The sequence below is a fragment of the Daphnia magna genome, linkage group LG10, assembly GCF_020631705.1.
Source record: "Daphnia magna isolate NIES linkage group LG10, ASM2063170v1.1, whole genome shotgun sequence".
In the NCBI taxonomy this organism is placed as follows: Eukaryota; Metazoa; Arthropoda; class Branchiopoda; order Diplostraca; family Daphniidae; genus Daphnia; species Daphnia magna.
The window spans coordinates 2,611,396-2,623,568 of NC_059191.1; the positions used below are offsets into that span (position 1 = coordinate 2,611,396).

General features: G+C 39.9%; 1 long non-coding RNA gene across 1 annotated transcript; it reads right to left on the reverse strand.

Annotated features, from left to right (window-relative positions):
- Positions 1-324: 324 nt before the first annotated feature.
- On the reverse strand, positions 325-6,219 carry LOC123476894. Its single transcript, XR_006651933.1, has 2 exons — positions 2,058-6,219; positions 325-1,961 (listed from the first exon to the last, which is right to left on the reverse strand). It is a non-coding gene; the product is annotated as an uncharacterized LOC123476894 (long non-coding RNA).
- Positions 6,220-12,173: the final 5,954 nt, after the last annotated feature.

Here is a 12,173-nt window from a genome sequence, read left to right on the forward strand (position 1 = left end):
TGGCCACATATGGTCGCCGTCGGCTGGATGTTTCCAACCACCATCGCTACCTCCTATTAAATGCGTATTTCTTATAGTTTAAACCCCCCCTTTGGTTCAACGGTAGGGTCTCCAGTGTATGTAGATGCGCTGGCCGACCTGCTGTAAAAGTCCTCGCTTCTCGGTGGCTTGTTAGAAGTTAACTGCTGCGCGTTTCGTAATCACTAGTCCTCCACGAACTAACATTGAACTTTTTTGTATAAATAATAGATGAATATTTTGCTTTTATCCCCCCCCCCTCTTCATAAAACAGGGAAAGAAAAAAGGGGAGAAAAAACAATGCTATTTGACGCGAGGGTTTTTTTAAATTATTATTTATAAGCGTTGGCTATTTATGCGCATTACGTAGGCTACATACGATTTTTAAGTTATATAAAGGGAGAGAGGGAAAGGGGAAAAAAACACGAGTTCTAAATTCGAGAGACAGGGCCTTTAATAATGAGGTGGTTCCACATGGACAATTATTTATCACGCACAGGTCGAGTTGGACCGTTGGAGTTTGTGTTATTTTTTAATTTGTGAAGAGAGCGCGGAGAATAAGGAAATGAGAAGGTTAACAAAACGCGGAGGAAAAAATGAAAAAATAAAATAAAAGGGAAAAATAAATAAATAAATAAATAAAAGCCACCCAACGGGCCAGTGAAAATTAGAGACAGTTAAACTATGAAAAATTGGAACGCTTCTTTGCTGAGGGCCCATAAAAAAAAAAAAAATAATTTTCCAAAAATGAAATGCAGACCCCCGTGTTTCGCCATTGCATTTGTCTTCGTTTGAACAATAGACTTGGTGACGGCTATGAAAGGCCTGAAATGGTTCATCGTATTAATCCAGAATTTTTGCCCTTTTTTTAAATATATTTTTCGGGACATTGTTATCTTTTTTTTTCGAGGTCGTTCCGTTTCAGTTTAAAACAGACATGTAAAAACCATCCGACCGTTTTGGAGATTCCTTCTGAATCTCCGGAATGCCGTGCTGTGCAATCCTGGAATTCCATTTTCTATCTCTTTTTCTTGTATGGGTTTTTATGAAATTTCGACGGGGGTTTAGAACGTGGGGGGACACAGAAGGGACGAGGGGGGGGATGACATTTCAATGTGGTGAACATATATATATATATACGACGGCCAAATTTCTAAGGGTTCCTCCAACTGAAACTCGAGCATCGTCAAATAGTTTTTTCAGCTGCGGATCATTCGCTCGATGCTTTGCTACCTCGTTGCTTATTATATTCGAATGCAGTTGCCACGCCCATGCGTCTTGTCGTTGATGCCGTGAGGAATGCGGTGCGCGTTTTTGTTACTGGCCTTGGTCGTTTGCTTTTATTTATCTTCCGGTCAGATTTTTTTTTTTAGCCTTTGCCTTTGCCTTTGCGTAGAACTTCAGAGGGGGGGAGGGAAATAACGCAAGACACCTGGATGCCATTTGCTTTTGAATGCTACGCAATGGCATTCGCAAAGCATTATATACCTCCCTGCAATCTTTATAAGAAAAGGAAAATTTATGTTGCCTTCGATTATGTAGATTGTTTAGTACCCAGCAGGTTTGTTTTTTCTTTTATATTTTGCCTCTTTTGATTTATTCCTCAACTTCTTGTTTTGTTATTCACTAAAGCTCCTAGTGATTGGTGCATTGCTGGCAAAAACAGGCAAGTCGAGTTCATTTGAAACCACAAAAAAAAACAAAAAAACAAAATGCAGCCCAGTCCAGTTGGTCTATCGCCTGTATTCACCTACACCAGCAGTTGCAGTGGCTATCCTTCTCCAGGCTCATGCCTCAATATCAACTTCTCTTTCTTTTTTCTTCTTACGCTTCCTTGGATAATGTTTGAAAATGATCCTTTTCTCTCTCTCTTCTCTACTGGTAGATACAGGTGTATATATGTTTTTCGGGCTGGTTGAAGAGTCGCGGTCATACACGCTCGTCTATATACGTAACGATATGCAAAAGAAACTGAGCACCACGAAACCAAACACAAAACAAAAACAAAAACAAAAAAGAGAAGGGAAGATAAGCGTTACCTATACGGTGTACATATAGGCATTCTCGAGTGCTGGCCATGTTTCAGAAGGCGGAGGGAATGCGGATTCCGATTCGCCCCCCAAAAGACAAGGCACAAGTTTTTTGAAACGCGCACCACCGGTGGCAATGCAAAGTTATGTTTTCCTTGTTCATTTTTTTCTTTTTTCTTTTATTTTGTTTGGTAGGTTTGGTTTTGCGGTGTTTTGTTGCTGATAGGATACCTTTTCAACCTTGATTCTTTTTTTTTTCTTCTTCTTCTCATACTTGAAACGCAACAAACAGAGAGAGAGAGAAGAAAAAAAAGTCATTTTTTTACGTTCTTCACGCAGCATTGGCAACGCTATCGTTATGGCCTGTTTTTTGTTTTTTTCTTGTATCATCTTTCGTCTCTCTGCTTATTCCGAATCTTGGCGTTTTTCTTTTCACAACAACAACAACAACAACAACAACAAATGACGCAAGAAGATATTTTCTTCCTTTCTTGTCAGTTGCACTTCTGTGTAGGCTAGTTATAGTTAGTTACAACAAACTTAGAACGTGGTAAATCTCACAGTTACTTGCACTTTCATTTTCTATTTGTTTTTCTATTTTTATTCTAAAAACGTTTTCAAGTGAAACGCGATGATACGAAACGATGCCGTTCGTGTTGTTGTTCTCGTTTTTTCTTTTGTTTAACGCAATAAACTGCTTGTAGTACGACTATATTATTCATGCAGCCATTTGTATGCCACGTATTTTCGTTTTTTTGTTTTGATCGATCAGTCAGAACTTGGAATCGGAATAATGAAGGAACAGGGCGTGCCCGCTTCCGATACGGTTACGCCGCGTGTCAGACTCTCTATCAGAGTCCGATCAATCGTGATTGGAGCGTTGACACGAACCAATTATTTGTATGCCCTCAAGGACAAATAGTCACACCATTATTTATCGGGCTGACAAGTGAAAGTGACAAGTGTTTCATCGCGCATTGTTGAACCCAATAACAAAATCTGGCGGAATGTCATCAACGTCAACCAATATCAAGCCACGGGGAGTGTGACGTCTATAGCATTTCCACACACACACACACACACACACACACACACACACAATACAGGGGCACAGCAGCCGGGAGGACGGCGTTTCTACTTTTAGAATACGATTTGAATAAATAAAAGTGAAAAATGTGTGAGGAACCGAGGTGAGCTGCAGGTTAGCCCTTGAAGCCAAATAGATTGCCGTTTGTTCATGTCGAACAGTCCACCTTATTCTGGAAATATTTCTTTGTCGATGTCGCCCTTGTCGTGTTGAGTGCAATATTATGAGCGACAAGACAAAATGAATGAATGAATAAGCATTGCAATCATTTGTCTTTGTGTTCTTTGTGATTATCGATAGCGATCCCACTCGAATCAATTCGAGGTATTTCACGCAATCCGAGTTGAATAATTTTTTTCAAAATACAATTCGAGTTGAATTTGAATTGATTTGAATTGACAAAAACTCAATTCGAATCAATTCGAATGGAATTCGAATCGATTCGAATCAAATCAAAATAAATTTTTTAATTTTGCAAAAAAATGATTTCTTTATTCAGGCATCAATAATAAACATAATAACACTTAACGTATCGACATAAATGCGCATAAATAAGTATAACTGAGTTTGTTAAGTGTTAAGAGAAAATTTGCCAATCTTTACGCAAAACATGAGCACATGAACAATGACTAGTCAAGAGTTAAGAGCCTATGGCAGTTGGCAGTTAGCACTTGCCAGTCAATTTAATCGAAAAAAGAGAGTGGAGTAGTGGACTCATCTGAATTAAAAAGCCTCAGTCAGTGCCATATGCTTTTCTTGAGAAAGAAATAAACCATAGAGGCATGAGTTGTGGTCTGCTAGCCAAATGGCTATTTAGAGACTAGTTGCTGCTGCTCTAAGAGCGTAAATGTTTTGTTTTTAAAATTTTTTTAATCAATTTGACGTGAATTGACATAAATATTCACGAATATTCACAAAGAATATTCATGAATCGAAAAATGAATATTCAGGTAAATTTTCATGAATATTTACCCAAAAATATCACAATTCAAATGAATATGAATTTTGATTTTTCCAATTCGAGTTGAACTGAATATTCGAAAAATCTCAAAAAACGCAATTCAAGTTGAATCGATTCGAATCAATTCGAATCGATTCGAATCAAATGCAATTCGGGTGGGATCGCTAATTATCGATTTCTGGCTGTTGCAGACTAGCTGTCTGACGTGAACAACACTCGTTATGGTAATTCGAGTCTAGTAAGGAAACGCAGCGCACAAAGTTCGTGTGCGATTTTGTTCGAAAAGATGCAAAAAAAAGGCGGGTCCGGACAATCTGTCGATTTGCGCTGACGTACGAGCGAGGCGGACATTTGTTCCTCCTGAAAATGGGCATCCCGCTTCTTATTCTACTTCAAGTACCGAGCAGCCAATTTGCATGAACTCACGCCATCAGCAACCAGCCATCAGCACTATGAACTCATCCGCCTTCCGCCGGCTGATCTCACACATTTTTATACATACAGCAGTATATACTGTACTGTATAACTATATAGTACCTTATATATATTTTTACTTCTTGACGAGAAATCTGCTTCAACCGCTCTGATTTTCCCAACTATAAACCGTAAATATTTACACCTGCACGAACCAATGAGGAAATGTTTATCACGTCGTATACACAAGGCCCGTTTCTCCCGATAGTTGATGGAGTGCTGGCCAAGATTATTGCCGTACGGCTACTAAGAATTGCTTTGCTCCTATTTTTCCTTTAGTACACAAATATACGTAGCTAGTAGTTATATTTATACAGCCCAAGCTCTGCAAAAAGGGCTCGTGAGGGTGTGTGTGTGTGTGTATGTATACAATCCCTGGCGAACCAGTCCGAGACTTTGACGAGCCGAGACGACGGACACGAAACGGACCTCGCCCCCCTATATGAGTAAACAATTTCAGCCCTCAGTTTTCGTATGACGTAACAAAGGCGAATTGAAGTTGAAAAAGTCGATTTTTCTTTGAATTTTTTCTTTAGAGTGGGGGCAGTTGAGGACTCGACAGCGTTTCTATGTGGATCGTGCGACTTGGTGGTCGTGTTGGTAACACGTGGCCCCCGCCGACGCCGCATCTCAAATAAATTGTATTCCAACAAAAACAACAACAAAAAAACAAAAAAAACAAAACAAAAAAAAAACCGGAAAGACATAACAAATAGACTTTCTCCTCATTGTGGCGATTTCTCGCCTTCAGAGACGATGGATGGGACAAAGTGAAAACAACCCGCTGACACGGACACATTAGAAACCTGCGAGTGAAATGATGTCCATCTGTTATACATAATAAACTAGTATAGGGCGGAATACAGACGTGTTGTGTGTACGCTGCATGCTGGACATGATCAGATAAACAATCAAATAAAAAAATAAAGAATATAAATAAGACTAATAATGAGATAAGAAAACTGGTAGGAGTGGGGCAGGGCGACTTGACAATGACCAAATGCTATACAAAAGAAGAGAAAGAATTTCAGTGGAATACAAACTACTAGAAAAAGCCGTCGTCGTGTTTATTGATCCAGTTCAACGATTGCGATCGCAGGTTCTTGTTTTTGTGGCATAGACGTCGCTAACTGTGCAGGGCGCGCAAGTTATGCTGATGTAGAACAACAGTTTGAGGCCAACGCACACAAAAACAACACAACAACAACAAAAAAAAAACGAAACGAAACGTGGAACGCTTGAACACGAACACCGATGTTCCGATGACCTACAAGATTACGCCTCACTCACCGCAGTTTGAAACGTCAACTTTCTTATATATGCGAAGCTAATGCCAAATATGTTCGTTTGGGATTTTTTGTTCAATTTCTGGTGAAATTGGACGAAGGGAATGAAGTGGCATCTCTTTATTGTACGCACACGTACACTTTCCTACTTTCCCCATTGTCTGTTTAGTTGGACATCCTGTCCGATAACAAGTTCAAATTATGATTTGTTTTGTTTTTTTTTCTAAATCAGACGTCCTGGACAAGATCACTTAAGTGAGTCACGATCGCTAACGACGTCATCACACGTCCAGGAAGATAAGCTATCACTTGCTGGGAGCACTTCCTCCGTCGTTATCGGTCCTTTTATTTTTGCGTGCATCCGCCATCGACACAGTTTTATAACGGAAAAAAAGAAATGAATAGAAGAAAAAGGGGATCGATACGCTTGATGAGCGCAGATAATCGTGAAACAGCTGACGTCTCCATATATATACACAGCGTACCTGAGTAATACAGTGAAGGGGAGGTGGGTGGGTGGGTGAAGCGTAAGAATATAGCGAGCAATGTGTATAGGATGTAGACTGACGAAGAATCATGACGAAGCCAACGTGATGGATTGTGATATCCGACACGTGCTCCCGCCAAACAAAGTGCGTTTGCATTTCGGGTTGCCCACCCATTCTCAATTCATTACAACCTTTTGCGTTAAAATAAAAAAAAAACAGAAAAACAACTTCCATTTTCTAAATAGCAGAGCCGACCGACCAGCTGTTTCGCATTTTTAATGAGAAGGGCCTTTTTTATTTCATTTCATTTTGTTTTATTTTATAACGTCAGTTGAGTGAAACTGACAGGTTGCCGAGCGGGACGATGGCTAGGTGATTATACAGCGTTATACAACGAGGCGGGACTGCGGCCCAAAAATAGACGAGCCACGTCACGCGCATAGCGACGATGGCCAGAAAAACGTTTTCACGCGTCCAGTGAATCGGTCTGAACTTTGTCTAATATATTTCGTGGATCTTGCACAGTCGATAAGCTTAAGAAAATAGCGAAACTCACGCACACCTGATATTCAAAGCATTCAATCATACATCAATTCAGATGCCCGGAGAGAGAAAACCAAAATATATATACAGTAAATACATAAGAAAGAGTGAAAGTTTTGTGGGAAACGGCAAGAAAAAATTCACTGAGCAAGTCATAAAAAACAACAACAACAACTACAACTACAAACAAACAAAAGTGCCAACCGGCCGGGGATAAGGTGACAGGTGATAAGATCACGTGACACACTAACCCGATGACGAAGAAAAATGGCCTTACTTCGCGTCGCTATTCAAACTTTCCATACTATTTTTTTCTTTTCTTCTCCTGACGTAAGAATATAAAGCAGCAAAATCAAATGAAACAAAAATATTTCAATAAAAAACCAAAAAACAAAAAACAAACAAAAAAAACAAAAAACAAAAAAAAAACAAGTCTGGCGATAGAACAATTCGAGTCAGCATTTCGATAGCCATCTTAAACTATTGACGTGATGATCTGTCTCATCACAAAATGCCATTGGAAAGCGGAACCGTCAGCCGTGGATATCATCTTTTGTTGTCTGCATCGCGCCATAAACGTGAAATCTCTCTCTCTTTCTCTCTCTGTTTTCCCCCCTAATTTTTTTCTTTTTCCATCTCATTTTTATTCTAAGCTGTAAGCTTTCAACTTTGTATCTGACATGGCCATCTTCATTTGATTTGCCAAGTCTGGAGGGCGGAGGTGTTACCACGAAATGCGACTGTATGAACATGAGGCTACATCACACTCTGTTCCGCACTTTGTTTGATGTACGTATTTATTGCGTCTTTCTGTACAGTGGGTATAGTCACGCCAAACGAAGTTGAGATGTCACACATTCACGTTTTGCTTTTCGATGAACTCGAAAGCAAAAAGGAAAAGAAAAAGAAAAAAATGAAACGTTTTAACCGACTCCTCCTCGGGCTTCAATTAGTGAACCGAGTCATGACGTACGATGAGTTGGGCGTTTCTTTTCGCCGTCCTCCTGCTGCTCTTTCAAAAGCCGAGTAAATACGGTACGCATTTGCGCTAAACAACACCCCAAAAAAAAGAAAAAAATTGCATGGGAAAACGCTGGATTTAGTCGAGCGAAAAGAGCCTTCGTTTGCGCACCGAGTCCCAGGTGAAAGGCCTCCAAAATCAAAAAAAAAAAGGCCAACTCACTTCTTCTTTTTTTTTCTCTCTCTCTCTCTTTCTTTCCGTCAAGGTGTGGGAATGTCTTAATTGCTTCATTGACGCCACACCGTTTGTGTCGAGTTGACATAAAGAATCGTGACTACCGAAAAGAAAAAGAAAAGAGGCGAAACTATCAGAAGGTGTTCGCCGAAAAAAAAAAACGCTATTTAAACCAATCAGGCGACTGTATTTAGCTATTAATCGAACGTCACTTTCGCTGTCAGAGGCTTCTTTTCTGGTCGAATAATAAAATGTTCCGATATTTGCATCTTGTAGTGACTTGGCGTCCCTTTGATTTTGATTTTGATTTTTTTTCTCTTTCCCTCTCTTTCTTTGAATTCACTTGATTTTTTTTCTTTCCTATTTTGAAACTGGCGAAGAAAAGAATGAGGCTCTCGATGTGTATGGCCTCCGTGGGCGAACAATCGAAGGTGCGGAAAGCCGAGCGCCAAAATATCCTCACGAGTTGGTACTTTGCGTAAAGAGAAGGAAGGCCAAACTGTGAACGGAGGGGACCCTGTCGCGTCGCCGACGATTGCATTTTGTCACGTCAGCAATTTTATTTTATTTTTTTTGGCTTTTTATCTTCTTCTTCCTCTTCATCATTTTTGCATTTCATTTTTTTTTTTTTTTTTCGCTGTGTGAATTGTCGACGACGATGAATAGACAAACAGTTTGTCTATCGTCGCTATAACCTTGGAAAGTGAAGTTTCATGTCGACAGTCATCATCGACGTGTAGTCCCCGTCAACCAAAGTGCCAACTCCTCCTCACCTTTCCCGCCGTTCGTTTTGACTCGCGTGAAACGACTTGATTTCTGCAGTTTTTTTTTTTTTTCTTTTTCTTTGTGTGTTCAGTCACTCTGCTGTGTACCTCCGCATCAATACGAATTTTTGTTGTTGTTTCATATGGTTGTTTTCCTTTTTTTTACATTTTTATTTGAAGAATATTTGCTCGTCCTTGATCCCTCCCCCCGTGACAAACAAATCTATTTTTCTTTTTCCTTCTTTATTATTATTTTTATCTTTCTCATCTTTTATTTTTTATTATTTGGTTTTGTTTCTTTTTCAAGGGGGGGGGGGGCTTTCGTGCTTTTTTTTTAGCAAAAGTGACCATTAAGGTAAAAGTCACGCGCCCATTTCCCGCCTCTTTTTTGTCAGTCGGAGATACAAAATCAGAAAATGCAAGGCTGTTTTTACCACCTGAAAAATAAAACACGACATACGAAATAAACAGATACAACCGGTGAACCTAAAAATCTCTGAAATCAATTGTTTCTTATGATTTACGACTCGAACATTTTCTCTTTTTCGTTTAAATCTTTCTCCTGCCTTTTTTCTTTTTTGTTTTTGTTTTTGTTTTTTTTTCTTGTTTACCCATTTGGGGGTTTCGAAAGAGAGCTGTTCATCGCCATTGCACGACCGATCGACTAAAGGGCCACGCGTGTTCACGGAGGAAACCTTATTATCCGTAGGTACGTAACCCGAAAAACGTCTGTCCTGTTATGCGCTGTTATCTTATTAGATTAGAACGGACAGTACAGGATAACATAGAAATCACGGCCGAACAAAATCAAAGGCAGACTAGCGATTCTGCATTATTATCATTATTGCATACATTATAAATTGTTATAGACTATAATAAAAAAAATGATAATAATGAACTACAATTCAAAAAAATAAAATAAAATTTCGAAAAATCAACTCGATGCTTCCCGTCGAGAACTGGCGGAGGTACCACTGAGAGCAATCGGATGGGCCCCGCCGTGTTATTACGATTCTAATGAATCGTATACACATTATATTAGTGTGCATATCCTGCTGCTGTTTCTCATCTTTGGAGGGTGTTGATGGCGGCAGGATTTTGGTTAGGGGGCCGAGTGAGGTTCTGTAATCTACAACACGTAATTCGAGACGATGCAACGAGTATAGAGTCGTGGCTTTAGTCAACTGGAAAAGGAAACGAGTACTTCAACAACAAGCGCGTAATATGCGCAAGCTTTTATACGTATATACAGTATCTACTGCTGATGTACAAGGACCCTATACAACTACAAATATAATGTGTATATACAGGGTATCATTAAAATCTATGGTTGATTTCCGCCTTAACTGCCTATAGAGACACACGCTTATACAGTAAAAAGCCGAGGTGTAACGATCATCCTGTGGTTTCTTCTCTACAACTTGTGGATGTACTCAACGAAAAAAGGGGGGAAATGAACGACGGTAATCCCGACTACAAAACAAAACATCCCGATCCTCCCTCTTCACAATAAGAAGAAAAGAAAAAAAAAAAGAATTGTCATTTCCTGGGCAGAAGACTAGCGCGTGCGTCGTCGTTTTCTTTGCCAACCACACATCACATAAGAAAAGAATTGTAAGTAGTAAATAGTATTAATAGTCCTGTCGGCTTTTTCAATTTCCCTTTTTTTTGCCACATCCTCTCCCTCCATTATGTACTACGTCCTGAACATATCAAAAGCTTCTCTCTATTTTTTTTTTGCGCGCGAGCGAGCGCATCATTTAAGACATGCCGTTAACAAATCGTGAAGGGAAAGACGAAGGTCGCCAGCTCAGGTCACGCCCCTGGCCAATTGAAACTGTCTGAAAACGAATGACCGACGAGACGGTTTGGCAATTCTCAAACAACCCGACGGCTTGATTTTTAAGTTCTTCACATCCTCGATATAAGCCAGCTGTTGTGCGGATGCGTTGCTCTGCCCATGACCTGTTGGGACTCAACCAGAGGGCATTTTTCTTTCGATTTTTACCACCACAACCGTCGTTACTCGGTCTACTACAGCAGGGCAATTCGGCAATCTTTCCCCCCTGATATTTTTCCAAGTTTTGAAAAAAAAAAAAAAACCTGAAACAAGAGGGTATAATAGGTGAGAGGGTGTGAGGAAGTAACAGGCTGTTACCACAAACCTCCGCCGGAAGAAAACTCTCCCCTGGTTTCCGTCTTTTTTTTTATTTGTGTGTGTGTGTGTGTGTGTGTTCAATATTTTGAATTTGTTGAAATTAAAACAAAAAACTGAAAAATGAGACGAGGATGAACATGTAAATCATCGCAGCTGGGATGAAATTGTGATACATCCGCGCTCGTATCTGATTACAAGTACTTTACTCAATTTTTATTTTATTATTGTCCCCCCCCGTTTCCCTACCGTTTCCGCAACGAGGAAGAAAGAAAAAAAAAGATTGGATTCCCATGGATTGTAAACCCATCCCGCTGCTTTGAAAGTGTACTATATGCTTTATGGTGCCTCTACTCCACCATCTCGAACTCACACACACACACAGACACACACGAATCAGCTTCACGTTAGACAGATAGATGAGACTCTCCCTCGCGTTCACCTTTTATTTTTTTGTTATTTTTTCACATAAGCTGTTCTACCGTTGTAATATATGGCAAGTAGCAGTACTATTCCGTCTACAGAAAATATGTATGTACATGCGCTAGAAGGTTTTTTTTGTTTTTGTTTTGTTGTTCTCAGGAGGTGACGAGACCTTTCGACCCCAGTAGCAAAGTAGCGGTCGGATGATTTTTCTTTTTTTTTGTTTTCCGTGGCATTCGAAACGATGGAACTCAGACTCGCTGTATGTACCGATGGCGTCCGGGGGTAGGCGGAGTTGCTCCGGTGGCAACTCCTGGGAGTTTTGTTTTTCCTTGTATTATAACGCCACATAAACAAATGTTTTGACGATTCACCTGTTTTTTTTAGTTTTATTTTTTACTGGTAACCCCTTTCTTTTTTTTTCTTTTTTCCATCAACTGTCTCTTGGGATTTCGGTTTGCGTTATATACCGTTCCATTTTTCTTTCCAAGTTTTCTACGTGAAAGAGGTGACGGAAGATATGGCGTTGAACTATGGGAGTTGTCCCTCTCGGTGCCATACACCCCAGACCTGTCGCTTAAATGTCTTACACCGTGTCTTTGCGTGTGTGTGTTTCTGTACACCAGAAAATGATGATGACCTCCCCTTTTTCGCCTTTGTGGAACACCATCCTCACCCTACGGGGTTCATCCCGGAAATGTATCATCAAATCATTAGTGTTTTTTGTTTTTTGTTTTCTTTCTATATCG